We start from the raw sequence: 27235 nt of genomic DNA on the forward strand, positions 1-27235 counted from the left end.
TGTTACTGGGAAGAGGAGTGGAATGAGGAACAAGGGATAGAAGTTGTAGAGAGACAGATTTAAGTTTGACGTAAGGAAGCCATATTCCTTTGACAACCAGAGACCACCCCCAGTGTGGAAGGGGCTGCCTTTGTAGGTAATGGGATCCCTCTCACTGGAGGTCTTTGCACAGATGCTAGATAATCACTTGTTGATGCTATTGCAAAGAAGATTCTTACTCGGGTATAGATTGTCTTGGAAGATGTCAAAGGTCACTCTGAACTCTGAGATTCTATGATTGAGTGAGTTCAAACACAAGCTGAGTCACTGAGTTCAGCAAACCAAGCATTTATTTGGAATCAGTAGAGGGATGGAGAGAGGCATGGTGGAGGTGTGACTAGAGAGCCGACCTTGAAGGAAGACCTGAATTCAGGCCTTGAACATGATACATCTCGGCTGTGTGACCCTGGGCAAGTGATTGAAACCCTCATGGTTCTAGACAACTCTCTAAGGCTGTAAGTTGCAGAGAAAGCATTCACCCTTGCATTGGTAGAGGGAGTTTTCTTATTTGAGAACATTCAATGATGATGAAATTACAGGCCCAGTCTCTACCCCTAGTAGGAATGGTGGAGTTCTTTCAAGATCAGGGGTTCTTAACCTATGGTTCACAAACTGGAGTCTGTAGATGATTTCGGGGGGAGTCTGTGAATTTGGGTGTGAAAATATCACATCTTTATTTCAATATAATTGATTTCCTTTATAATCCTATGTATTTTATTTTATGTACTTAAAAACATTATTCAGAGAAGGGGGTTACAGGCTTCACCAGACTGCCAAAGGGGTACATAACACACACAAAAAGCCTAAGAACCTCTGAGCTCGATTCATGATCAGGAAACATAAACACTAAAAAACAAAACAAGACAAAACGAAAACTCACCACAACCCACAAGGATAATAATTCAAGTCATTCTAAACATAGAAAGCCCTAAGTATATTTAATGTTGAAATTCTTCTAATACAACGAGATTATAAATTTACATTTTTTAAAGCTTCTTGGAGCCATATCAAATTTCATACCTTGAAATAAAGTATTAGACATCCTAAACATGCCTCCTAGGACTAATTGAGAAGACTAAGCAGTCTTCCTGGATACAAGAAATAGGAACCTCAACAACTTCGCTCACCCTTGTCAGAAAATTTATTCTTAGCAAGTGGACTGGCTGCCAGGGACTACTTGCCCCTCCCGGTGTGCTGGCTCATAGTTAAAACTTTCCAGCATGAAAAATGGTCCCTAGCTAATGTCAATAAACTCTCCCCTTTGAAGAAATCTGGGCAACGTCCCGTCATAAACTCCTCCAAAGAAATAAACCATAACTGACACAACTTCCTGAAGACTGGCTCAAATCTTTCGTGAATGAGAACTCTGTGATTGCAGCCACCACAAGGGTTATACCTCCATCAGCAAGATCTAGGGGGTGAGAGCCACTCACCTGTATTCTTAGGTTGGATTTTCTTAGATGGGGTAGCTCAGATAATTCTGCATCAGAGCAATGAAATTGTTTGCATGATGTTTTTCAGGGAGCTCCTTTTAGGAAGAGATTGCTGGTGCTCATTTTTTTTTCTATCAAGAAAGAACATCACTTGGCATTCCTAAGTCCCACTCCCACACCTATATAAACTCCTTGAAGGTAGGGACTATTTCATTTTTGTCAGGACCTAGCAACGTGCCTTTTACAAGGTAGGTACTTAATACTTCTCTGTCTTTCCTCCCTTCCTCCCTTCCTCCCCCCTCCCCCTCCCTTCCTCTTTTCTTTCTTTCCTTCCTTCCTTCCCCTAACCCTACCTAAACCACGTTCGTTCGTTCGTTCGTTCCTTCCTTCCTTCCTTCCTTCCTTCCTTTTTCTTTCTCAATTCAGCAAGCACTTATTAAATACGTACTATATGCTAGAGTCTATGTTAAACTTTGGAGATACAAAGACCCAAATGAAACAGTTCCTGGTCTCAATGAGGTTATGGGAGTGGTGCAACAGGTATACAGATAAGTAAATACAAATCATATTCAAAAGGAATACAGAGTAATTTTTTTTTGGGGGGGGGTGCTAATAACTAGGAGAATCTAGGAAGTTTTCTTGTAAGAATGAGGCACTTGAGCTGAGACCTGAAGGCAAGAGTGGGTTACAGGAGGTGGAGGTATGGTGGGAGAGCACTCCAGATGTGGTAGTCAGCCTGTGAGAAGACACATATATTGCTTACATGGAACAGCAAGTATAGACCAATTTGACTGGAAGTAGAGGATATAAGGGGAAGTAGTAATCAGTCTGGAAAGATACAGTGGCGCCCAATTGTAAAGTGCTTTAAATGTCAAATGGGAGAGTTTATATAGAATTTCAGTCTTCAATGGATCTTAGAAAACAAGTAGGGAATAGTCCAACCTCTTTATTATATAGATAAGAAAACTGAGTCCAGAGAGTGTATATATCCTGTTGAAGGTTATGTGGTAAGTCACTGGCAGGGCTAGGACTTCATTCAGTGTTTACTGACTCAGTCCAGTGCCTTTTCTACAAAGGTAGGTGGGCTCCTTGGTCCTGGTAGCCACACCATTGGAGAGTCTTGAAAAGCCATCTCGTTTATCCTCCTGCCTTTCAAAAAGACTGCTGTGATATACAAGGTCTCTTTCTTCAAAGTTCATCAGGCTGATGAAAGGCATTGTGCTTTTGGGTAATGGTGGGGACAATTTTAAATTAAGGCTACACCCAATACTTCTTGAAGTGGATCACTAACATGGTCAATGTCAATAACCTGATGACTATGGCTTTTGGAACGCATTCAGGATATGGGACAAGAAAGTCCTTGAAAGTAATTCCAAGGCCATAGATCGTAATATGTCCCTAAGGGAGTGTTTATAATGAAGTGGAATTTTTATGACCATGTATGCAAGGTCTGAGACTAATTTTGAAAGATTAAAGAGTCCAATTCTCTGATCTGCCGATGAGGAGATCCCCTCTAGAATCAAAGCTCCGGGGGTTAGGGGAGAGGTATAATATAGTAGCACACACCCTAGCGTGCCACAAAGTCTTCGTGGCTGGAGCAGGTTACACATAGGATGGGCAGTGTTCCTGTAGGGCAGTGTTCTCCCCAGATAAATCACTGTTCCTACCTAGCTTGACAATACCCTTAAGTGCCTTTCAGCAGGTGCTCAGGAAACTGTCAGCTGGTGGATGTGCAGGCTAGTGTCTGGGAAAGCAATTATCTACAAACTGAGTGAAAATAAGCCTGCTATGAGTAGAGGATTGATGAGCTGTGAGGAGCATTGTTTGGCTTTTTGGTGCCTCTGTAAAGGGAGAATGGCGCAGAAGAAATTTGCTAATCACTTTTTTCTTCATTCCTTTTATTTTTATGTATATCACATTTGTTTCTGAATATTTCCCCCCCACCCCGACCCCGCTCCCCACCAAGCCATCCCTTTTAATAAAGATAAAAAGACAGTTAAGCAAAACCAACCAACACGTTGACCACGAAGCAGGTAGCATTGATAGGGGAAAGGAGGAATGATTTTCCTAAGGGTACTTAGGTGTTGCTTCCGTGACTGTCGGAGTGGTACTTAGTTCATAACTGCTTCAAGGGACCTAAGTTGGCTCAGGAGGCAGGAAGCCAAGAGCTTGTACAATAGAGGGAGGCACCAGAGAGGGGACTGTTGGGTCTAAAGGCAGGTATGGTTCTATTGGAGACAAGAGCTAAGATTGGTTGTCTCTGGGAGGTGGGAGGCCAGGCTTTTGTCCCCTCACTGGAGAACACTGTGCTAGAGGACTTCATGAACTTTTATTTTGTGTCATGTCCCTAGAATCATTCCTGAAGATGGGCTAAGGCTGGAGGATGGCTGGTCACTTGAGAGGCAGTTTGGTGTAATTGGTGGCTTACTAGACTTGGAGTCAGGAAGACCTGAGTTTGAATGCTGCCTCATACATTTGTGGTGTGTGACCCTGGGCAAGTCTCTTAACTTCATTTTTCCCATTTGTAAAATGAGGATAACAATAGCACCTACTTTGAAATGTTGTTATAAGGTTCAAATGATGTAGACAAAGAACTACAAATCTTAAACCAGTGTATTAATGCTAGCTATTATTAGTATGAGTATCAACCAACAATTCCTTATTAAGAACCTACTATGCGATAGGCACTGGGGGATACAATCACAGAGAATGAAACAATCCCTAGTTTTTTTTTTGAGGGGAGAAGGCAGAGCAATTGGGGTTAAGTGACTTGCCCAAGGTCACACAGCTAGTAAGTGTGTCAAGTGTCTAAGGCTGGAACAATCCCTATTTCCAAGGAGCTTAATATTCTAAAAGAGGACGGAAGTGCATATACAAATAAATACCACATAAATATGAAGTGAATAAACACAAATATATACAAAATAGTCAAATACAAGCTAGCTTGGGAGGTAAGGCACTAACAGGTAGGGGGATCTGTAAAGGTTTCATGCAGAAGAAGATGGTGTCTGAGTTTCATCTTAAAGGAAAAGAGGTACTTTAAGAGGTAGAGGTGAGGAGGAGATGCATTCCAGGCATGGTAGACAGCCAGTGAAAAACCACAGACAGAAGGACAATGAAGAATAGAGACCAATTTCACTGGGTTGCAGAGTGTCTGAGGGGGAGTAGTGTTCAATGAGTCTTGAAAGAGGTTGGGACAAGGTTGTGAAGAACTTTAAAAGCTAAATGGATTTATATTTAATCCTAGAGATAATAGGAAGTCTCTGCAGTTGGTTGAGTAGAAGAGTCACATAGTCAAACCTGTGCTTAAGGAAAATTAGTTTAGCAGCCATGTGGAGGGTGAACTAGACTGGGGAGAGACTTGAGGCAGGGGACCAATTAAGAAGCATTCCAATAATCTAGGTGAAAGGTGATGAAGGCCTGACCTAAGGTTGCAGTTGTGTGGGTGGACAAAAGGGGTCCAATGCAAGAGATATGAAGGTAGAAATGGTAAGATTTGGCAACTGATTTGCTATGTGGGATGAGAGAGATTGGAGGGGTCTAGGATAATGCCTATATTATCATGAAAGATGGTAGTTATTTTGACACAATTAGGAAGGTTTGGAAGAGGAGAGTGTTGAGGCAGAAAAATAATCAGTTCAGTCTTAGGTTGGGTTTAAGATATCTTTGGGACATCCAGGTTTTTTTTTAGTTTTTAATAATATTTTATTTTTTCCCCAATTACATGTAAAAACAATTTTAAAATTTGTTGATTTTTTTTGTTTTGTTTTGGGTTCCAAATTCTATTCCTTCCTTCCTCACACCCATGCCCCAACCATAAGTAATTTGATACAGGTTATACATATGTAATCAGGTAAAACATTTCTATATTAGTCATTTTGTGCAAGAACACTCAAAAAGAAAGAAAAGAAAGAAAGAAAAAGAAAGTGAAAAAGTATTCTTTGGTCTATATTCAGATGATGTTAATTCTTTCTCTGGAGGCAGATAGCATTTTTCATCAGGAGTCCTTTGGCATTGTCTTAGGCGATCATTGTATTGCTGAGAATGGCTAAGTTATCCATAATTCTTCATTATATAATATTGCTGTTTCTGTGTACAATATTCTCCTGGTTCTGTTCACTTTACTTTGTATCAGTTCATGTAAGTCCAGGTTTTTCTGAAATCATCCTGCTTGTCATTTTTATAGCATAATAATATATTCCATTACAATCATATACCATGTTTTGTTCAGCTATTCCCCAACTGATGGGCATCCCTTCAATTTCCAATTCTTAGCTACCACAAAAAGAGCTGCTATAAATATTTTTGTACAAATGGGCTCCCGTCTTTAAAATCTCTTTGGGATACAGACCTAGTAGTGGTATTGCTGGATCCAAGAGTTTTATAGACCTTTGGGCATAGTTCTAAATTACTCTTCCAAATGGTTGGATCAACTCACACACAACTCCACCAAGAGTGCATTAGTGTGGGATGTCCAGTGAAATGTCCAGAAGGCAGTTGAGAGAGGGAAAAGGGAAAAGAGAGAGAAAGAAGAAAGAGCAAGAGGAGAGAGGGAGAGAGAGAGAGAGAGAGAGAGAGAGAGAGAGAGAGAGAGAGAGAGAGAGAGAGAGAGAAGAAGGATGAGGATGAGGACAAGGACATATTAAAAGATAGCTTAGTTAATTATCAGATACAGATAAGGACATAATTAGCAGAGTATAACCCTCTTCTGTGGCAACTTTAAAAATCAGAGCTGAAGTTACATTAGATGCTGTAGGTAAAAATGATAAATCATTTTATGAAATCAGCACAGAGGAATTACCTATTCTTACACCGGGAAACTCGTTCTTACTCTGTTCTCTTTGATCTTTCTAATTTATCTCACATATCAAATCCTATCTATTCTTTGCTCTATAAAGACTCCACCATGGCCCTAGGCCAAAAGCAATACAATTTTGATGTGCCCTGACCACCTGAATTGGTTCGAACGCCCCAAATAGAAAGCAGTAAAATAATTTGTGTCAGAGCTCCAAAATGGAAATTTCAGTTCCAAACGTCTCTGAAAATTGAGTAACGGAAAATTGGTTGTAATGGAGGTTGTCTGGCAATTTTTTTCCCATGGCATTTTCCCTTATTAATGCGCTGGTGCAGTGTGCTGAGCTAACTTTTGAAGAAGTCTCAAGTCGTAACCGCATTAGTTGTTTGTATATATGGATGCATGAGTAAAATCAATGGTTCATTTTTCACCTTTCCCCTCCCAAGGAGTTAGAATGAACATGAGGATGTGGGAATTGTAGCTATACTTAAAACCAGTGTTGAGGGGAAGGCAGCCTTATACAGGGGAAGGTTTGCTGGCTCTATCAGAAGGCTTGGGTTTGAGTCACTTGTTTTTTTTACTTATTATTTGTGTGACCCTGGGCAAGTCATCTCAGCACTTCTCCTTCCCCTTCTATAAGAAAGCAAAGCTGGATGGGAATGGTTTTGACAATAATCACAATATAGATGATAACTGTCAAAATGCCTATGTCTTTCTGTGTCACAAAATATAAGAGACCCTCCACGTAGAAGGTAGAAGAAGTAAACCGTTTAGTCAAACACCAGAGAACCAGATCCCCAAACCAATAAGCCCAGTCCATCACAGTAGCAAAGAATTCAATACACAATATCACAGCAGAGAAACACTCCATCCCCAAACCATCTGCCTCCTGCTGGGGCCTTCCCCAAAACTGACTCACAGCCACCACACGTCTGCTCTTTCCCTCAGCTCGAACTGTTTTCTCTCAGCATTTCCTGTGACACATTTTCCTTTTCCTCTCAGCAAGCTCCTCCTACCACATGTAACTTAGGCTTTCTGTGATGTAAGCAGGTCATGTGGCCTATTAGTGGGTGGGAAAGATCTTCATATCTACATTGTCATTACAGGTGACTTTCAGCTCTAAATCTGTGTAGTCACAGATTGTCTAGTTTAATCCTTCCCCCCAAAATGAATCCTACCTACAATCCAGGCCATTGTCTGAACCTTCAGACCTTCAGTGATGAAGAAATTACTACCAGAGGCAGCTAGATGTCATAGTGGCTAACAGTGTTGAACTTGGAATAAAGAAGACCCAAGTCCAAAATCTGCCATAAATGCTAATTCAGTGACTATGAGCAAGTTACTTAATTTCTCAGCCTCAGTTTCTTCATCTGTAAAATGGAAAAAATAAAGGCATCTATCTCACAAAGTTGTTGTAAAGATCTTACAAATCGTATAGTGCTGTATAAATACTAGCTATTATTATCTCCTAAGGAATCCCACTTTTGGAAAGCTATAATTGTTAGGAAGTTTTTTTTTTCTTATGTTGAGCTGAAGTTTTCCTCTCCATAGTGCTCACTTTTAGCAAATCTCATCCCTCTTCTACATTGACAGCTTTTCAAATATTTGAATATATCAGGGCAATGTAGCAGCAAGAACCACGTCAGAGTTTGAAGACTTGAATCTGAGTTATAACTTGTAGTAAGAGGCAGAGCTGGGATTTGACTCCAGGTATTTTGAATTCTAAACGGAAATAACCCGGGCCCTTTGTAAAACAGGACCTTATGATACTCTAGGCTTTCTTAATACAAACACCTCTGAACACAGAGAAGCAAATTAAATAAACAGGAAAATAAAATGATATTATCACACCACTTAGAGTATAATATTTTGTTGTTTGGTCATTTGAGTCATGTCAGACCCTTTGTGACCCCATTATGGGATTTTCTTGGAAGAGATGATGGAGTGGTTTGCCATCTCCTCCTCCAGTTCATTTTACATATGAGGAACTGAGGCAAACAGGGTTAAGTGACTTGCCCAGAATCACACAGCTACTAATTGTCTGAGGCTGGATTTGAACTCAGGCCTTCCTGACTCCAAGCCTGGCACTCTATCTACTGTACCACCTGGCTGCCAGTAGTATAATAACAGAATATAGTATAGAATAATAGCAGATATTCATGCAGCACTTTACATGTAGTATTTTATTTGATCCTTTTTTATTTTATTTTATTTTTTGCCTTTTTTTTTGTCAGGGCAATTGGGGTTAAGTGACTTGCCCAAGGTCACACAGCTAGTACATGTGTCAAGTGTCTGAGGCTGGATTTGATCCTTTTTTATTAAAAAAATAATGTTTATGAGTATTTATCATCTCTCCTTCCCATAGCCCCCCATCCCTCCTTGAACAATTGAAAAAAAAAATAAAAAGAAAAGTAGGTAGGGCATGGTGGCACTCTCTCTACTGTGGAAGCCAGTGAATTGCCTTCATTTGGGAGTTCTGTGTTGGAGTAGGGGTAAACCTATGGGCATCCACACTAAATCCCATACCAATATGTTAAGCTGTCATGGGCCATCAGACTTTCTAAGGAGGGGTATACCAGCCCGGGTTGGGAAAAGAGTGGGTCAACAAGCAGTGGGGTTGGCTGGTGAGTGGCCTTGGTAGTTACAGCCTGGAAGAGATAGGGAGACAAATAAATTAAAAAATCCCACAAAGCTGTCATAACACACACACACACACACACACACACACACACACACACACTCCAGCAAAATAATAAATGTCCTCATTGGCCTTGTCCAAAAATGTATGTGTCTTTTGCTCTGCATTTTGGAGGTAGCTGGTAGTGCAGTGGGTAGAGCTCCAGGCCTGAGGTTGGAAGGACTTTTCAGATTTGGCCCCCAACAGTTACTAGTCATGTGACCCTGGGCAAATCACTTAATCTCTATTTGCCACAGTTTCCTGAACTGTGCAACGGGCATGATGATGGCACCAACCTGCTAGGGTTGTTACGAGGATCAGATGTAAGAAATGTGCTTTGCACTGTGCCTGGCACATAGTAGGCTCTATATAAATGCTTATTCCTTCATCTTCTCATTAAGTCCATCTCTCATTAAGTACTCTGGCAGGAGGTGAACTGTATGCTTCATTTTCAGTCCTCTGGACTTATATTTTGTCATTACATTCACTTTATTCTCTTAACTCAGTAAAAGAAAGTACGTACAACTATCATTCCTCCCATTTTATTAATAAGGAACTGAGACTGAGAGGAAAAATAATTTCCCTGTGGTCACACAGCTAATAAGTATCAGGGCTGGGCTTTGAACTTGGGACTTTCCTGATACAAATCCAGCACTTTCTACTATATAAGCCAGACTTTTTGTAGCACAATGTACTTCTCTTATTAAGAGCATGGTGGTCCAGTGGACTGAGCATTGGACCCAGAGTTAGGGAAAAAATGGGTTCAAATTCCAGATTTTGTACTGACTAGCTATGTGACTATGGCCAAGTCACTTAACCTTTCTGACCCTCAGTTTCCTCATCTATAAAATGGGAATAACAAACCTTTAAGGATTACTGTAGTCTTTTACAATTCTTTAATTTTTTTTCTATCAAGCATAAGTCTCCTCTTCCATGTCAGTAAACTTCTTTATGGCAGGAACAATTGTAACAACAAGGCTACTTGCTGCTACTGTGGCTATGTAAGACCAATAACACCAGCACACAGGAGGGCTGCTAGCACAGGTCTGTTGATCTGCTTTTCTAAGGAAAGCAACTTTAAGGGGTTAACAAGCTTACTTTAATTAAACATACATATATCATTCACTTAGTTCAGGGGAAAAAAAGTCAGCACCTTGAACTTCAAAGCAAATGCAAACAGAAATTACAAGCAGAAATTATAAGTGGAGCAAAATAACACAAATCAACAGACAGGCTTTGATCTGTCTGACCATAGCAATACATACACAGTTACCAGAGAGAGAAGCACCAACATCTGGGTTTTCAAAGCCGGGGGGCTCCTTAATGGCTACCCAGAGTCTCTACACCAACACTATTCCAATGAGTGAGCCCCAAAGAAAATGCTAACCTCAGAGTATATGTACATACTTCTTCAGGGTCAGAGGGCTTCAGACCTCTCCATGGCTCCACACTTCTCATTACCTAACTAGCAAAAGGGTATGGGCCTTCCCAAAAAATAAAGGCAAGACTCAATCAAAGGCACTTGATTGCTTTGGTGCTGAGAAGCACTTCAAAAGAAAAAAACGGTAAAAATTTCCACTTTGCTTGCCCTTACAACAATGTATTTATTCTATTTCTCTTGTGTCTCAGCCCAAGTGTGCAATCCAGTGCTAATTATATGATAGATGCTGAAAGGCAATTATTTGATGAAAAATTCTCTCAATCTGATTGATTAACTTATTTTAATGCAATTGAAAAAGTGACTGAAATCAAACTATGGTATAGACTGAATTTCTCTGTCTTCCTTTGAATGTTTATCATACAGGTGCAATCCATGACATTTAAAGGTATTTTTACAATGGAGAACTGTGTAGATTGGCCTTAGGCATAGATGGAATAAGAATTTACCTATTTGGTTGAATTTGAAAGGTGCTGGAAAGGCTTTCATACTTCCTGAATACTTCTTCCACTTTCTTGCCACAGTGCCTGAAATTCTACTATTAGGAATTTATATTCTAGGTTTAAGGCATTGTTTGTCTATAACTAGGGTTTGGTAAGCTACAGGTCTGATCAGACAGAGATGGTCAGGACCTAGAGATGAGACAGACCCAAACCAGTAGGTCTGGTGATTGGGGAAGGTGCCCTTAGCAGGAAGTTAGAAAAGGTCTGAGGTGGTTCGGTCCAGTGGACAAATTCCTGGCTTCTGGGCTTAAATCCTGTTTCTGCTACTTGCTACCAGTGGGATCATGTTTGGGTGAGTCACTTAACTCTCTATTCCCTCATTAATAAGGTGAAGACATTGAGCTAGGCCCAGAGGTGTCAAACTCATGGAATTCCCAAGCGTAGCCTTAACTAGATTAAAATATAATTGGGAAACGTTTAATAAAATGAATAACAATACAATGCTACATAAATAATGTTAATTTGTGATTTTCTAAGTCAAAATGCTGCCCATAGCAATCCATTTCTACTTAAGTTTGACATTACAGGGCTCTTAACATGGGATCCATGAACTTAAAAAAAATACTTTGATAACTGTATTTTGATATAATTGATTTCCTTTGTAATCTTGCATTTTCTTTTTTTGCATTTAAAAATATCATTCTGAGAAGGGATCCATGGGTTTCATCTGATTGCTAAAGGATTCCTTGATTAAAAAAAACCTTAACCAAAAGGTTAAGATCCTCTAGGCTATAATGACCTCTAAATCTAGATTTCTATCAAGTGGGAAAGTGGCATTATGAGCTCTACCTTTTTCCATAAAGACACCTTATAGGCGAGCAGGCAGTGTCAGAAGCTTTCAGCATCTGGGAGCCTAAGACCTTGGGACCCAGGGACCTAAGGCTTAGGACTCAGACTTCAAGAGTGGGATTTCACTTTTCTGAAGTTGTTATAGGTGATAGGAGGAAGGCTACAGGCAAGGGAGGTCTCCAGTTGTAGGGAAAAACTCAGACTCAAGAGGGTGGGACCATGTTATTGGAATGGGGGTACAAGGTAGGGGCTTTTTCATAGGGAATCGATTTAATGAACTGGGACTCTTCTCAGAGTCTGGAAAGAGGACAAGCTTGGGAATTAATAGTGTCAGATGTGAAATTTGTAAGGGCTGTAGGAGTGAAAAAAGGAAGGGGTGGTAGAATGGAACAAGGACTCTGTACAAGGTAGTGCCTTGTACTTGGTGTAAGAACAAGGTAGAATGGAGTCAGGAAACCTGAGTTTGAGTTCCAGCCCTGATACTTGGTATCTGTGTGACTAAGGATGGAGGTACAGAGGAAGGAGCACGGGTTCTGGAGTTCAAACCTCACTTTGATGGTGTGTGTGTGTGTGTGTGTGTGTGCCACGTATGTGGCATGATTAGATCAGTGCTTTAGGAAGATTAATTTAACAGCAGAATGGAGAATAGGCAGAAGGGGAGAGAGACAGACCATTGTATTGTTAATGCATTTTTGCTTAATTTGAAGATCTTCCCATCCATTACTAGGCCCATGTGACCTGCTTAAGTCACGTGGAAGCCCAAGTCACTTGTGGTAGGAGGAGCTTCCCGAAGAGGGGAGCAGGAAGAGTAAAGCAGAACTGAGAGGAAGTAGGGTCAGAGCAGTTAGAATGGTAGGAGAGAGTGGAAGCATGCAAGAAGGCAGCTAGGATTGTGAGTGTTTGTTTGTGGGAAGGCTGGAGCAGGGGAAGGCTTTGGGATGGAGTCACTCCCTGCTGTGATAATGTGTATTAATTTCTTTGTTGCTATGATGAATTTGGTTTACTGGTGTCTGAATAAATGTTTTGCTTCTGTCTTCTATATGGAGAGCCTGTTATATTTTGCAATTCAGAACCATGCCAGCATATTCATAGCAATAGCAACCGCTGTGAATATTGTCTTGGCAATACAACCATCCAGACCCACCAGCAGGTTATTGCAATAATCCAGGTGTGAGGTGATAAGGGCCTGCATCAGGGTGATGACAATGTTAAAGGAGAGAAGGGGGCTATACCAGAGATGTTGCAAAGGTAGAATAGTCAGAACTTGGCACCCAATTGTATAAGGGGAGTGTTGGATACTGGAATTGAGGATGGCACTTAGCTTGGGAACCTGAGTGACTGAGAGAATGGTGATGCTCTGGACAGTAATGGGGAAGATTAGAAGGGGAAAGGGTTTGGGGAAAATGAATTCAGTTTTGGACATGTTGAATTTAAGATGTCTGCCTGACAGTCTGTTTGAGATGCCCCGTAGGCAGTTGGAGAAACTTGAAGTTGGCAGAGAGCTCAGGGCTGAGCAAGTAGATCTGAGAAGCACCAGGGTAGGGGTGGTAATTGCCTCTAAGATAGGGGATAGTGGGAGTAATCCTAGGCAGGCTTGGCAGGGAAAGCTTGGCTATATGATAAGGAGGCAAGGATTCAGAAGAAGAGGAGGATGTAGAGTTGAATAGATTCACTAAAGGGTCAAAACAGGAAAGACCTGACAGTGTAGCCCAAGTAGGGGTGATAGCCTGGGAAAGAACTGAGGAGTCAAGGGATTAGAGGTCATGATGAAGATGAAGAATAGAGTTTGGGGTTTCATGGCAGAAGGAGAGGTGGAATGACAATAGATTGTGATCCAGACAAAGGGATTTCAGAGTTCAAGTACATGAAAGTGGTTTTTTTTTTTGGTGGATAATGACAACATCAAGGGTTTGACCATATCTCTATAGCTGAGGTGGGGTGGAAGAGAGGGTCTTATGATATGGGCAAGTTGAGAAACTATGAGGTTAGGATATTTAAGGGAAAATTAATATGTTAAAATCCTTTTGAATGAGGGCAAAAGTTAAGGAAAAGACTGTGCAAGGCACAGAATTCATTCAAGAAAGAAGGGGAATGTCCTGGAGATCAGTAGACAACAGTTAGCAGAATTTTGATTGAATGGTAGATATGGATTGAGTGAAGCTCAAAGGAGGAGAGGTTACTGAGTGATGGTGCTAGCAGGAGAACAGGAATGTGACAATGGGGAGAAAGGAGTGTTTCAACTCCCCTACCTCAGCCACAATGGGCTGGAAGGTGTGAAAGTCCAAACAGTGCTAGAAAGGGAGACCATAGAAGCTACATCATCAGAAGGGAACCAGGTCTCAGTGAGAGCCAGAAAGTTGGAGGAGTGGGAAAGGAAAAGGTTTTAGATGAAGTCCATTTTGTTACTTATTGAGCAGGCATTCCAGAAAGTACAATGGAAGGGGTGTTAGCTTTAGAGCAGGACATTGTAGGGCTGGTTGGGTTCCACCGGTGTAGTGGAAGATGGAAAATGGGGTTTGAATGATGACAGCTGGAGATTCACGATCAGTGGTATGGGGATGGTATGACTAGGCAGGAATTTGTTAGTCATTGAAGAATGAGTGGTTAGGTTATCAATATCCCTAAAGATTCGGCCTCTGGATGGAGTCCTCTTGGGGCCTTAGGCAGCTCAGGTGAGGACACCATTGGGGGACTGGGAGAGGGGGAGTTGAAGGAGTGGCATTTCTCCCTTGCCCCTAATGCAGGAAATGCAAGAAATGTGCTACAATGGCCTTTCTCCTTTTCCCTAGAAGGGAAGACACTGGTGCTCAACCAATGGGGTTTTTCCTCTTCCTGTGGAAAGCAGGAGACCAGGCATGATGGAATGGCATTTTTTCTTCTTACACCTTCAGCGTAATGATTGATGCTGCTATTCCTTCCATCAGTGCTCAGTACCGAGCATCTTAGCTACATACCTTCTCTCTATGAGATTCTTATTCATGTTCTCCCACAGATCCTTGACAGAGGATCTACCAGTTGTATGAGATGCCTTCTTCTATGTTCTCTTGATTGAGATGTCTTATGCCATTTCTGGCCATCCATCTGTAAAATAAGGCACCCCCTATCTTGCAGGAGGACCATCCTAATAGCTATATAAATGAGAATTTTTATTATTATAAAACCAAGAAGATTATTATATAGCTACCCCTAGGCATCTTTAAAAAATGCCAACAGTCCAGTAACATTAAATTATCAATCTCTTATAGCTTAGGGGAAATTAGTTTATCTGATTGCTTTCCCAGTGTCCATTTTCTTCTTAACAGTTAGACAAAAACAGAACACTGATGAATGAGTGGGGGCTAGGAGGCTTGGGCATGGGGACACCACGAGTAGGGACCAGGGAAGATGGTGGGAGGGGGAAGCTTCTTAGACAAACTTCTTCTTTGCAATTTTGCCTAGGGCTGGCCTTGCCTTGTGGAATGCTTCATGGATATTTAGATTTCTCTGAGTGACCTTGAAGATTTATAAGCTCTTATAGCTATTTAAGTGGGTATTACTGCCTTTCTGAAAGGGCTTGATATAGTTACTGTAAAATTTCTGCCAGTATTGCCAGCTGACCCTGTAACTTCTCGGAGACAAAGAGGCTTGGTTTATGGAAGCTGTGCACCCCAGCTGTTCCCATTTTCACCAACGAACTCAAGGTGCTTGACAAAGAATCAATAAAGTTATAAACTTCAGGCTGGCATTTTGAAAGCCACAGGATTTTAAAAAGCAACAAATCTTCTTACACACCTCTATTTTCAGTAATGTATATACTGCTTAGAGAGAGAAAAAAGACAACCCTCCTAGCTAAAAGGTGAATAGTCAAATGGAAAAAGGGTTCAAACAGTCTTGAAAAATAAGCATCTATTGAGTTATAGAGAATTGATATAACTGTTACTCAAGAAAGAAAGAGAACCATCCTCTCAAAAATCTTATTTATAGTAAAGTTATAGATTTATGGTCCTAGCCTAATTTATATCGAGATTTATCGTATGGCCGTGGCAAATAACCTGAAAATCAGAAACAATCGCCTGGATTTCTTTTTCTGGCTTTGATAACAAAAAATGCAAGTTGTAAAAATTGCATGGCCAGAAGTTTTCCCTGCATGTTAGCTATGAAATATGACATTTTTTATTTTTTTTTTTCCTGAGGAGTGGGGGTGGGGGCAAACCATCAGAGTAATGATGCAGGAATAAATGGGCTGAGCAGTTTTCAAATGGAAGCAATCAGGGGAAAGGAATGTCTAAGCAACAGTCTTTATTTTGGAAATCGTTTTTGCACTCACCTCTCTGGAATCAGCAGAAACTTACTTTAGACAATGTCTAGTGATTTGGTGATTTTTTTTTGGATTTCTATTTTTGCCTTTTTCCCAAAGAACAACTCTTAAAAGCAGGAAACAAAACTTTAATTTTAAAACCACATATGATTACATGAAATAAACTTGATTTCTGAGAAATTAAAAATGCTTAAATGTATTTTTTTCCTTGTGCTAAAATGAAAATAAAAGAAGTTTTTTGCTTGTTCAGGGCTTAATTGATGAGAACAATTCAGGAGAAATTGATTGTGTTTGGTCAAATTGTTTCATCTCTTTGGCCTCAGTTTCCTCATCTGTAAAATTGAAGGGCTTGTAGTAGATGATCCCTAAAGCCCATTCTTGTTTTAAGGCTATGATATCTCTACTTTGAAAAATTATTTGCACATTTATCCACCAGACTCATGCAAAACTTAGTCGATTTTGAAAGCTTTTTCTTTTCGGACACCATTCTATAGGAATAGCACTGTCTTTATTATAGGGGAATGTATTGGCGGTGACCACTCCATGTCTGAGGCTCAAAAACTTGTGTATGACACTGAATATGTGTAGAGTCTATCTCAGACCTTATTAGAGATCTTATATCTACTTAATCACAGTTAAAAAAATGTAGTTACGTGGGTTTTTATGTTAAGTATCTTTCCACAGGGCAACCTTCTCTTGCCTTACTTTTTTTTTTTTTAAAGAACCAAATTAGTCCCAGGTGAAATTTAACATAAGCAGTTGGTTGGATAGACAAGAATCAAACTCGGGGATTCTATGGTTGGTATGTAAATATTTTGACTGATTTTTTTGGGGCGGGGGAGAGGGGATGGGGCTGGGGAGGCTCAGGATGGAGTCAGAAATTTAGTTACTCTAGTCCAAAACATTCTCTGGTTGTGAATCAAATTCCAGGTTTATGTGGCCCAAAAGTTTGAATTCAGTCCTTTATGAATCCCTTGTTTTGTACTAAGTTCGCAAGACAAAAAAGACTCCATATTTATGAGTATGACTTCTCATGCCAAGTGTTTTTTCCCATCTCAATTCATCAAGTAAGAATATTCATTTTATGCAGAGTCAGCAATAACATATCCCCTTAAAATAGGGCTAGCTGCCATTAAATACACTTTCAATTTAATTCTTGAGAAGGAAGAAATTGCTAACACTAGCTGAAGTACTATCAATTTCAAGTTACAGTTGTCTTCCTGCTCTTACTGCAGACAGCGTAAACCAGGGCTTGGTAACTTTTCAGAAGTGATATGTCATCTACATTCGCGCTTAGATGCTCCTAGGAGGTACTGCCCTCCACCAAAGCAGAGAGAAGACTCTTAAGAGATTGTTTTTAAGAAGCAAATAGAGGGAAAAATGTTGGAATGGTGGTGGACCTGGAGTCAGGAATACCTAACTTCAAAACCAGCCTTAAGAGCTTACTAGCTGTGTGACCCTGGGTAAGCTACTTAAGTCTCTGTCTGCCTCAGTTTCCCCATCAGTAAAATGGGTATGATAATAGCACCTACATCCCAGGATTGTTGTGATACACATTTCCAGCTTCCCAAATTATTGTAGATATTTCCCTTTTCACTGTGGAGAATTTAAATGTAATTGTATTTCAGTCATTTATCTTCCTGGATTAAACATTGAGACCTGGAAAGCAAATGCTGAACTGGAATAGAGGAAAATAGAAGAGTGGTAGAAAGAAACTGTGGTTAAAAAAATAGGGAACAGCATGATATTGCTATGGTTTCTCTTCAGATCGCATAAATCTTTTGCCTTTTACTTAAGATTTCCCTGAAGAGGAACAGTTATGAGTGGAGAGAACTTTGGATTTGGAGTCAAAGGATCTGGCTGTTGCCTACTATTTTGCATGTGCTTGGGCAAATTATTTCACCTCTCTAGCCTCAGTTTCCACGTTTGGAAAATGAAGGGGTCATAGTGCTGGTTCTTATGGCCCCTTTCAACTCCATACCTGTGGTCCTATTAACCAATAGACTTAAGGGACAGGGTCCCCAGCTCTGGACCTGGAACTCTGCATTCTGTTGTCCCCCTTTCAGTCTCTAATAATGTGTGTATGCCTACATCTATGTCTACATCGTCTGTGTCTACAATTTTCGATTGAATCTTTACACTCTTAACTTTTTTTCTTTTGCTAGAGGAATAGTTAGTGCCAGTCAAAACCGTACCTAGTGCCGCCATTAATATGAGTGCCCAAGGCTGATGATCCCTGGTGAGACTGACATGCCTCTCTCAATCAAGCATTTCAGTACTTTAGCAGCTTCAGAAATAATAGCTCTTAGTTCCTAGTTAGCAAGAAGACTTAATTAATATGGGTATGAAATTACCAGAAGGACCACCATGGAGACACGGCTACACTCCAGGTGAGCTCCACCAGGCCTGGTCCAAGCCTTCTGTTTTTCAGTACCCCATTCTTGGTCCTCTGCTTCTCCTACCCTACCCTGCCTCCACCCTTCCTGCCCCACTTCAAGCATCAGCCTTGAGGTGTCTTGTCTTAAAAAGTTGATTTGAAGGTGTTTTTTTTTCCTCCCCACTAGCTCCAATCATGCTTTGTGCTGCCCCAGGTGCACAACTTAGTAGTTATGGCTCTGATTTTGAGACAAGCCCCTTCTTGTAGATAATTGCCCATCACTAGAGAGTGGCACTGCGTCGAAAGGAGAACGGAAACATTTCACTAATGACAAAATCATATATTCGTTCTTAACACTTTTCCAGATGCTCATTTCACATGATTGTGGTTGAGAAGAAGAGACAGCTGGGGCGGGAAAAGTTAAGAAACTCAGAGATCTGGCTAAGGCAAATAGCTTCTCTGTCCAAGAGAGAAATGACATGTAGTCCATCAAGCTGATGGCTGCCTGCAGATCACAGCCTCAGAGCAATCCCTCTTCACACTTGCCTTGTGGGGCATATGACAAACAGTAGTGAATGATTAGCAATTATTGACATTTGTCAAGTCCCCAGCTCTCCAGCCGGAAAAGGGGGAATGGGAGCAATCAGGCCCAATTTAGGCTCCTGTGACGTCAGGATTTTCATGGACTCACACGGACATCAGAAGCCACTGGAAAAGGCTTGCAGATGTTCAGCCAGCTATGACAGTGATGCTGCCCGTGTTCCACATGGATCAACCAACGATTAAGATATCAAAAGCGATCACCGGAGCTTACTGACAGTAGGCTCAATTGTTTGCACCTGTTTCCCCCAGCATTACACACGTCTGGAATGGATTACTCCAATTGTGCTCAACACATTTCACCTTTCTTCACTGTGACGTATCCCAGCAGCATCTCTGCTAAAGATCACGCAGCTCTCCTGAGGGAGGATCCACAGGAGGAAAGAAACCTTTATGCTTTTGGTTTTACCTGGGACTTCCATCCACAGGCAAAAGACAGCAGATGGAGGGCCGGAATCTGAATGTCATGGGTTTAGATCCTCGTCTGATGCTTGTCTCCAGTCGTCCTGATCTATATCTTGCCACTGGACCCAGATGGTTCTCGAGGAGAAAGTGAGGCTGGTGGTGACCTTGCACAGCCCTCCCTCGATAAAATCCAATTCACTTGTAAGTTATGGCATCATCTTACTGAGGTCATGGTCCTCTTCAGGAACAAAGGACAAACAACAAGAAGTTGTGTGACTGTGGGCAAGTTGGTTAACTTACCTCATCTGTAAAATGGGGATGATAATATTTGTAGTGTTGACCTCAGTTGTCATGATGCTCAAATAAGGATGTTTTATTTACAAACAAATGCATTTACAAAGTTTGGTTTGCAAATCATCTTTCTATACAGAGGTATCAAAGTGTAGTGCATAGAATGCTCGACCAGAAAGTTCAAATGCTGCCTTTAAAAATTAATAGTTGAGTGACCTTGGACAAGTCCCTTAATTTCTCTGAAATTTAGTTTCCTCATCTGTAACACAGGGATAATATCTACAACACCTACCTCACAGGGTTGTTGTGAGACTGAAAGTAGATGATATATGTGTGGGTCACACCTAGAGAGGCAGAGAGATAGAAAACTGGATTTGAGGGTTCAAATCCTACCTCTGACACTTAGTCAAATGAACTTGGGAAGGCATTTAACTTCTGTGTGCCTGAGGCAACTTCCTGGTAACTCTCTACTAAGTCATAGACAGTTTGTGAGCTGAATTGTTGGAGAGAGTTCCATTCAATAAACATCTATTAAGTGCCTGCTATGTGCCAGGCACTGTGTTAAGTATTGGGGATACAAAAAGAGTGTCTGCCCTCAAGGAGCTTATAGTCTACTGGAGGAGACAACATGCAAACAAATATATACAAAACAAGTGACATGCTGCATAAATAGGTGATAATTAACAGGAGGAAGACATTGGAATTAACAAGGGTGGGGGAATGTTTCCTATAGGAAACATTAGTTGGAACTTGAGGGAAGCCAGGGAGAGCAGTGGTCAGAATGGAGAAGGGAGAGTATTCAAGGCATAGGTGACAGACAGCCTGAGAGAATGCCCAGAGCTGAGATATGGGAGTTCCCATTCTAGGATTTACCAGAATCCCAAACAGTGGGTGACATGTAAGTGTCAATCATAGTCTTATTTTATCACAAAGGGCTAGTTCATCTGTAAAATGAAGAGATTGGACTGGATGATCTCTAAGAAGTGTCTCAGGGACCACCTAGTCCAATTCCCTCATTCTGAAGATGATAAAAATGAGTTTCAGGGAGTTTAAGTGATCTGCTCAAAGTAAGCAATAGAGGGAGAATATTAATCAAGGTTCTCCGACTATCATCCTCAATTATTTCTCTCCTTCTTGGGTAAAATGTAAATCTGTTGTATACAAGTTGCTATTCCTTTTAAGTATATAGCAAAGCTGTCTTTTTTTCTTCTTTTCCGTATTTTTCCTTCTCCTTCTCCCCTCTCCCTGAGATGGCTACCATTAGACGTAAATATGTATATATATATGTGAAACCGTTCTATATATACTTCTTTTTATCAGTTCTTTCTCTGGATGCAGGTAGCATCTTCCTTCCTATATCCTTTGTAGTTAACTTTGGTATTTATCAAGTTGTGGTATATGATCATGATGGGATGCTACTGTGTTATAAGAAATGAGGAGCTCAATGATGTTAGTAAAACATGGACAGATTTGCATGAAACCATGAAGAGCCAATGATCCGTTAATCAACAAATCTAATGGACTTTTCCCTAATCTTATCCTTCTTGACCTCTTTGCAGCCTTTGACACTGTCAATCCAATGACAGCTTCTCCTGTATATTTTCTCCCTTCTATGTTTTCTTGACATTGTTCTCTCCTGGTTCTTCTCCCACCTACCTGCTCTTCCTCAGTCTCCTTGGTTGGGTCTTCATCCATGTCATGCCCATTGACTGTGTTTCCCAAAGTTGTGTCTTATAGACCTTCTTCTCCCTTCTCTCCATATTATCTTGCTTGGTGATCTCATCATGTCCCACAGGTTCAATCATCATCATCTCCTTGAAGATTATTTCTAGATCTATAGATCTAGCTCTAACCTCTCTCCCAACCTCTAGTCCCACATCACCAATTGCCTTTTGGCCATCTTGAATTGGATGTCTTGTAGGCTTAAACTTAACATACTGTAGCAACAATCTGCCAGCAGCTGCTATAGGGGTGTAAGACCCTCCAACAACCAGCACACAGAAAGCTGCCAACACAGGTCCTTTGATCTGCTTTACTAAGGAAAGCAATGTTAAGGGGTTAACAATCTTATTTCAATCCAACATACAAAGAGCCTTCACTCAGCTCGGGGGGAAAAGCCAGCATCCTGAACTTCAGAGCAAATAGAAACAAATTACAAATGTACATTATAAACAGACCAAATACAATTCATAGTTACCGAGAAACCATCAACATCTGGGTGAGCTGGGAGGCTCTTAGAGCAGCTGCCCAGAGTCCCGCTCCAACACTACCCCAGGAGTGAGAGTCTCAAGGGAGAACGCCAACCTTTGGGTTTATATATATTGTTCAGGGTCAAAGGTGAGTCACACATGCGACTCATCCATATGACCTAAAAGTGTCACAAAAATTCGACTTAAACCCACATGGTCTAAAAGCCTCTGATGTCACAAACATGTCACTCAAACCTATACAAACTAGGCTTTCCCTTGAGGCAAGGAGGTCATCAAGGACTCCTAATTTAATTAAGGAAACAAAGGCCAAACTCTTCAAGGGCACTTGATTGAATAAGTGCTAAAAGCCCTCCTTAATTATTGATACACACACCCTCCTTACCTTTCCCCTCAAACCTTCCACTCTACTTTCCTGTTACTCTTAAGGGCACCAACATCCTCTCAGTCAATCAGGCTTGAAAGCTCAGTGTTGGACTTGATTCCTCATTTTCATTCTTCCTGTATATGTTGTCAGATCTTGTCCTTTTTACCTTTACAACATATATATGTATGTTCTTTCCACTCACACAGCCAGAATCCCACTGTTTGTCACCACCCCTCACTTCAACAGGGAAACCAACAGCTTTCCAATTTATTTCCCTGCCTCAATTCTCTCTCTACCCCAATCAAGGGGTATTTCTCTCCTTCTTGGCTATATTGCAAATCTATTGTATACAAGTTGCTATTCCTTTTAAGTATATAGTAAAGTTGTCTTTTTTCTTCTTTTTCATTTTTTTCTCTACTGAAAGGAATTTCCTAAAACACAGCTCTGACCATGTCATTTTTTTAATTTAATAAACTCTAATCTTTCTCTGTTACTTCCAGGATCAAAACATAAAGTCCTTGGTTTGACATTTAGAGGTCTTCACCAGTGATGTCAAATTAAAATAGAAATGGGGCCACTGAATCACACATAACTATTCCTGTGGGAGCATATTGACTTAGAAAACTACATATTAACACTATCTATATCCTATTGTATTTTTAGAAGTTAAATATTTCCCAATTACATTTGAATCTGGTTCAGGCTGTGCTAGGAATTGTTGGGCTATGGCTGTGCGTCTGACACGAATATTTTTATACTTTCCTTTACACACTCTACAATCCAGCTATAATGGCCTGCTTGCTATTTCTCACATGTGAAATTCAGTCTCCTGCCTTCATGCTTTTGCACTGGCTGTTACCTATGCATGCAATTCTCTTGATCTTCCTCTCCACCTCCTAGCTTCCCTGACTTCCTTCAAAACTCAGCTAAAATCCCATACTCTATAGGATGCTTTCCCCATTTCCTTTCCCTCTCCCCATTTATGCTTCTCCCCTTTCTGCTTGTGTTTCACCTTCTTCCCTTCCATTTACAATGTGTTTATCTTTTATGAAATATTATTCCTACGTTGTCTTAACCATTAGAATGTGAAATGCTTACAAGCAAGCACCTTATTTTTGTTTTTCTTTGTTTTTCCAAGAATTTAATGTAGTGCCTGGAACATAATAAACGCTTAAATGCTTGTTGTTTGACCAGCTTGAGGACCAGTATACTGTGCTGCCTCCCATCATCTTGACATTAAATTACTGCAATAGAAGAAGGAGCTACTCTCCCTTGAATATAGGAGAGCCCTAGTTCTGTTTCCTCCTGGGTATACGTTTTGTTTCCATTTATGTTTATGTCTAGAGTAGAATAATCTTGTTCAAGAAAATAACATCATATATGTTATTTTATTTTTATATATATATCAACTGTGATGAAGCTGTTTATACATTATTTAATTTACTCCCATAGGCTGTGTAGTTTGTCCTTCATTCTTGAAGAGGACAATGACATCAGGGAGATGATGACATGACATACACTGAACTGGATTTGAGTGAGGTAGGGCTGTGCAAAGTCACCAGCCTCACTTTCTACTCCAGAGACAACTGGATCTGGTGGCCAGATATCGATCAGGATGACTGGAGATGGCCCAGGACGCAGAGACCTTGGGCCTTTTTAAGCTAAGGTTTTTCCAAGTTCCCACTTTGAGTGAGCCAATACCCATTCGGTGAATAGGCCTGTTGAAGAAGTGAGTCAAGGGATGGCCCCTTCAATTAAAAAAAAAAGCAAACTGGGAGGGGAAGACCCTCAGGCTTGCTGGACAGAAGAGAAACAATTACTATTTACATTTACTCTGAGCCAGGAAGGCCCCCCCCCAAACATTAAGTGGTGCTGGGGCAGGGACCTATTGCTGTCCAATCAGTGAGATCCAGAGTGAATTGGGTTTAAGGCATAGCCTTTGAGAATGAAATCTAGCCAGTAAACCCCAAGCTAGCTAGGCAGGTTTCAGCCACCAAAATTTACCTTCCTTTGGGCAGAACACCCCCAGGTAAGGGTATGACATCCCATTTTGGGAGAGGAGATGAGAGGAGAAGAGAGGAGAGGAGGAGCTGAGTTGCTCAACCAGAACTGACCAGCTGAGTCACCATTCAGGCAGCTCAGACTACTCACAGGTTGTGGTTTGTCCTTCGTTCTTGAAGAGGGCCATGACATCAGGGAGATGACTTTCATTGAATTGGATTTGAGTAAGAGAGGGTTGCAAAATCACCCACCACACTTTCTCCTCTAGAGCCACCTGGGTCTAGTGACCAAATGTAGATCAGCATGACTGGAGATGGCCCAGCAAACCCAAAACAGACCCATGAGGTAGGTAATAGAAGTGTGATGATATCATTATCCCTCATGTTACAGGTAAAGAAGTGAAAAATCAGAGAAGTTAAATGATCTCTTTAAGGTCACACAGCTAGTAAGTGTCAGATCCAGAATTCGAACTCATGCTTGACCATGAAAGGTGAATATGATTTGGATAGGTAAAGGGGAGGGGGAAATTGTTTTCTTTGGGTAGGAGAGGGGACAGGCTAAGCAAAGGTGAAGAGGAGTCAGCATGGGATGTTTGGGAGATAGTGAAGACATGGTGGGTTGGGGGCAGTGAGTTCATTTAGGGGAGTAGTTGGAGATAGTAAAAAAGAAGATTGGAATAGTTGGAAATGTAGGTTCATAAGGTGGAACAGACTGAATGTCCTGACAAGTTTGGACTTTCTCCTGTAGGCACTGGGGAGCCATTGAAAGATTTTGAATAGGGAAACAATACAATGAAATACATAATTTTTGGAAGAAAGCAGTATACCACTTTTAACACACACAATTTTAGAATAAATTTTGTATAGTAGAATGATTCAGGGATTGGGTTCAATCTTAGCTCTGTCAGATTGAGCAGGGAACTTACCTTCCTTCTCTTGGCCTTAGCTTATTTATTTGAAAAAGTGAGAAGACCAGACAAGGTGATCTCTCAAGCTCTTTCCTGTACTCCACAGAGCTAAGGCTAGACTCTTGTAAGAACTGTACTGTGCCTGGCCAGGGTCTCTAATGTTGATTGAACCCTGTTAATTGGAGGAGGGGCAGTTCAAGTTTAGATGAAGATCAGGCATGTGGTGAAGCAAGCCAATACCAGAAACAGAACAATTAATAATCTGGAAAGAGCCAGGGACAGAGAGAATGAAAAAGACCAAAGCAGGATCAAAAGCAGAAATTCAGAGCTTCAGGTTATGGGGACAGTGCTGAGTGCTAGGTAAAGAGTTGGATAGACAAAGATCATGAATTTAATTTAAAGGCTGCACAGGTTCTTGTGAGTTTTAAGTCTATCACTGGCTAGTCCTGCTCTCCAGGGTCAAATACACCCCCAGCCTTGCCAACCCTCTATTATCTGGAGAGGTCTCCAGCTCCATTAATTTCCATGGACTCTGTACTTCCATGTACCAAACTCTAACATCCTTTGCTTACATGATTTTATGGTGAATAGACTAGGGAAGAAGGTAGAGAAAAACCTTAGGAAACTATTCCAATAATCTAAGTGTGAGATAATATTATTTTGGACTAGGTGAGGCTAATAAAAATGGCAAAAGAAGGTTTTGAGAGAGATATTGAAGAAAGGATGGAGAGTATTTGGCGACTGAATCAAATGAGAAGTTAAAATGACTGAGAAATTGAGAGACTAAGAAAATTGTGGTACCATTTAAAAAAATAAGAAAATTAGACAAGGAATCTGGTTTTGAGGCAAAATTGATGAGTTCAATTGTGAGTATTTTCAATATAAAGTGATGGTAGAAATGACCGATAGATAGTTGGATATACAACTCTTTGAATTTGAGTGAGAGGTCATACCTGGAGATTTAGGAATCATCCCAAATGATTTTTTTTTTTTGTAATTAACAATAAGAGCAAGGGTATTTTATGTTTTTTATACCTTTCAGTTAACTGTGAAATTGTGTGTCATTGTTGGATATCATTTAAGAAAATCTGCTCATTTCATACAAATATCTTCAATGAGAATATCCTTAATTCAGGCATAGATAACTCCTATAAAGGTGGTATATCAATGGGAAAGTAGGCATATCAGCCTGTAGCTATTAGTGTTTTTTCTGTCATCTTTTTTGTATTAATAAGTTTTGTGATTTCCCCCTCAACCTTTATTTTCTTCTTCAGAAATCTGGAATATCAATTCCTCAACACCTTGTCAGTTGTGTTATGTCTGGGACAGATTTCCTCTATGTATACTTGATCCATGCTAGAGGTTGTCCTCATCTATGTTCTCTTTAATGAAATTTCTACCTCCTTTACAAACATATCTGGGACTGGGATGTTGGGGTCCAACTGAGGACTCCAAGAATGATGAATCCACCATCCTTGATGGAGAAAAAATTTTGTTATAATGATTTCTGTGAATCTTCTCTGTTTTTTTTCTGTTTATTGTCTTTCTTCCACTTTCATCTTTGTGTCCTTGGGATAAATCTGCTTAGTTGGATATCTTGACAGCATTCTTTAAATTGGTTTTATTGCCTACTTCTTCTTTCTCCTTTTTAAGTGAATTACTGTTCGTAATTGTCTCATGTCCTTCTTTGCAAGATTTTACAAACAAGTTTATATTATAATCAAAGGTTTCTTTTGTCAGCTATCTCTTTGTTGGGCAAGTAAGACATTTGGGCTTTTGTTTTTGAGGTCTCTTTGTTGTGGCAATTATTTTTTTTTGGTTAAATTTCTGAATAAAATTATCATAGTCAGTGTCAAAATAATTTCTGTTGTCTATTTCCCACTTTTGATGGTCGATTGTTTTTAAAAATAGGTTAGAGTTAATTCATTTCAATTGCGCACTGTATCTTTTTTTCATTATTATTCTTTCTAATAACTAATTATAATCTTAGTTCTGATGAGTCAATGATCTGACTATGCACAGATATCTGATTGAGGGATGACTCTGATATTAATAACACATTTTCCCCTTGTCTTTTAGCATATAATCTATTTCACCAGAAGGTGAGTT

The 27235-nt window shown here is 40.4% G+C and overlaps 1 non-coding gene across 1 annotated transcript; it reads left to right on the top strand.

Annotated features, from left to right (window-relative positions):
- The first annotated feature begins 17718 nt into the window (after positions 1 to 17718).
- On the top strand, positions 17719 to 17832 carry LOC118835138. The gene has a single exon (XR_005009473.1). It is a non-coding gene; the product is annotated as a U5 spliceosomal RNA (small nuclear RNA).
- The last annotated feature ends 9403 nt before the right edge of the window (positions 17833 to 27235 follow it).

Source organism: Trichosurus vulpecula, chromosome 1, assembly GCF_011100635.1.
Source record: "Trichosurus vulpecula isolate mTriVul1 chromosome 1, mTriVul1.pri, whole genome shotgun sequence".
In the NCBI taxonomy this organism is placed as follows: domain Eukaryota; kingdom Metazoa; phylum Chordata; class Mammalia; order Diprotodontia; family Phalangeridae; genus Trichosurus; species Trichosurus vulpecula.